This window comes from Leptonotus elevatus, chromosome 20 (assembly GCF_054856555.1).
Source record: "Leptonotus elevatus isolate MCC_2025b chromosome 20, RoL_Lele_1.0, whole genome shotgun sequence".
NCBI classification, from domain to species: domain Eukaryota; kingdom Metazoa; phylum Chordata; class Actinopteri; order Syngnathiformes; family Syngnathidae; genus Leptonotus; species Leptonotus elevatus.
In genome coordinates, this window is record NC_141258.1 from 5,266,268 (window position 1) to 5,269,257 (window position 2,990).

Here is a 2,990-nt window from a genome sequence, read left to right on the forward strand (position 1 = left end):
TACCAAGAAAGAAAGAAAATATTTTGACCAAATTTTGCCGTCGAAAACCAAGAAAGTTATTTCACCAATGCACATTCGCCACTTTCATTTTCGGTACAAAAATTGTATTTACTATTTGTTTTGAAAGATTGTTTGGAAGTGTTTCAAACAACAACAACAGATTATCCGAAAAAATTACAAATAAACAAATATGAGCCTACACATATGCATTGCGTGTGTGTGTGTTGTTTTTTGAGTTGTCAAGACAACCTGTCAACCACGCACTTTTGCCTAATTACTGAATTGAACGTTCTCGCTTACCGTACGCATCCGGTTTAGCAAGCAAGCCTTCCGTTCAATGTCGTTCGAGTGAGTATTTTAAACATTTTAAACTGCCGTTTTTATTGTGTAGGATATGACAATACACGACCTAGAGAGATTTTGATAACACTTTAGTTTGTTTATTATCAATCGCTAGGTCATTGGAAGCTCGCTTGCTAATATGTCAACAAAGCTGTGTTGGCTTGGCAGCTAGCATGCCAACAAATAGCACCCGGCTGTCAATCAAAAGTCAATCAAGGAAAACGCTTGACTTGAATGTTGTTTGGGTTGTTCTTCTCCAAACAGAAGCTGACGGCCACAAAGAAAGAGTGATGGCTTCACATGCACATCTCGTGACCAAGATCTTCTGTAAAGGTAACACGTTCCTATTTTGCTTCTGTTTTGTTCTATGTAGCTTGTGCCGCTTCAACTTTTATGACATCGTCAAACACTTCTGGACATGTTTTAAATTGTTGCCTTTTTTTTTTGTGTCAAGTCTTGCCATATGTTTGCGTGTATAGCCTAATGCAGTAGTTGTCAACCTTTTTTTCAGTGATGAACCACCTGCTAAATATTTTTTTTTTCAGGTCAAAGCAAAAACAGTGCTTTGTCATCTGTTTCTAGTTTATTAAACTTTAGAACTCAATTTGCAGTAGTATGTCTAGAACTTTTGGGAGGTACAAAAAAATATATAGTAATTGACTTAATTGTAAAGTATTTTTTTTATGCACATAAAAATAATAATTAACATAAAGTGTCCTCCTTTGTGCCCATAGTACAGATATTTTCTCAAAAAGAAATAATTATCTTAATTTTAAAATAGAAACAGGAACTGCTAAAGAAATTTTTAATTTAATATTGAAAAATTTATATTATATAAAAAATGAATATTGCATTGTTTCACTGAAGTGACTTTTCGTGAGAAAGTTGGGCTTGTGCTTTGTCATTGTTAGTCGCAGGGAGGCAACCTCTGATCAAATTATTTATTTAAATTTTTTTGCTTGGTTGCTACATTTTAAATATTTTAAAACCTCATTTGAGAATTGCTGACATAAAGCCCATTTTTAGTCAGCTTGGCATTTCTCCCGTGATGCTTTTCACTTGAAATGCTCACACACCTGTGATGCCTCATTAGCCCTGATAAAGACATTTTGCCTTGACAATAAATTCCTCTGTCGGAGTGCCTCAGCTTCTCCGTGGCTTTTTCGTGAACTCTTTTTGCCCGCCGAGTATGAAGAGCATCTGTTAGGCATAAGTTTTTCTACCTTCAACGTTTTTGAGCAGCATTCTCAGCCTTTTTTTTTAAATTTTTTTAATTAACTTGTTTAACATGACTGTGATTTCAAAACATGTCCAGAAGTGTGTGATTATGTTGCAAAGTACATGGCAATTATTTTTTTTTTATCCCAATTCGAGATGTCAGATGTTCGGATGTGCTTGCGTCCCCTTTGGTGCCGCATACACTAAGGCTACGTTCCCACTGCAGGCAAATGCGACCCCAATCTGATTTTTTTACCCCAAATGCGACCTGTATCTAACTTTTTTTTATGTCATATATAAATATTTATTTCTTTATTTTTGAATAATGATGAAACTTAGCTATATTGTAATGCTAATTGCTGTAAAACGGAAACAGATAGAAATATACTTTTTTTCCTGATGAAAGAAGTGACTAATCTTTCTTTTGGTAGGTTTCATGTTTTTATAGCAATAGAACGCAATATTCTGTGGGCTTTGCAAGATCTGTCGAAATCCAGCAAAACAGTCGGTCGGGAGTGTTTTAGTGAAAATGGCTGGGAGTGAATGAGTTGGGTAATGTGAACGCTTACTCAAATAAAATCGGATTTCACCCAAAATTCGGAATTGAGCATTAAAACCTGCAGTGTGAACGTAGCCTCAGTGTCCGTGTGTCATTGGAAGCAAGTGACGTCACACACGAGCTCCTTCAACTGAGGTAGTCCCACGCAAAACCTTGATTGCTGCCTAAAATGCTTTCAAATTGTCATGTCAAGCTTTTAATAAATTGTTCAACTTGAACGGGAGTCTTTGTGCTTTATGAGTCATTTGTGCCCTCAACTCAGTCGAATCTTTAGTGCGTAAGCTTGAGTTGAGAATTTCACAGCAGTCGCTACTGTGGACACGAGTGTAATCTTACCACTCCTGTTGGTTTCCACATGACTCCAAATGACACCAAATTGTCAAATTGATGTAACTTTGGCTGAAGTAAGTTAAAAGGTGTCTATTGTAGTGGCTGATGTGCAATTCTCACCTCAAGACTCAAAGGTACCTTGAAAAGCGAGCTGTTGCTTTGACTGCCTCTAACTCCGTCCAATTTTGGCTCCACCAATCATGGAGCTGCTTAAATTAGCATAACTACGCCCACCCCAACCGGCCAATCACAGCGCGCCAATTTGCATAGCCACACCCACTTTGCATCTCGACGCCCTGGTTCGATTCTTACTCAAGCTTCCTTTTGAATTGTAAGTTGAGGTCGTCTGCACCGCAGGCGAGCTTTTACCTCCCGACCACTTTATCCGAGTCGCCGCCATTTTTTCTTTTATATTTCAAGTTTCAATAAACGACTTAGCCCACAGCTTCCATCCTTAACACGCCACATGGACTTCGACTAGTCCACCACAACCCATCACCTGGCACGTTGCACACCAATTCGTCTCCAGAGTCACCACTTT

The 2,990-nt window shown here is 38.1% G+C and overlaps 1 long non-coding RNA gene across 1 annotated transcript; it reads left to right on the top strand.

The window, feature by feature from the left end:
* The first annotated feature begins 302 nt into the window (after positions 1 to 302).
* On the top strand, positions 303 to 2,337 carry LOC147156574 (uncharacterized). The gene is made up of 2 exons (XR_015091777.1): positions 303 to 348; positions 607 to 2,337. It is a non-coding gene; the product is annotated as an uncharacterized LOC147156574 (long non-coding RNA).
* The last annotated feature ends 653 nt before the right edge of the window (positions 2,338 to 2,990 follow it).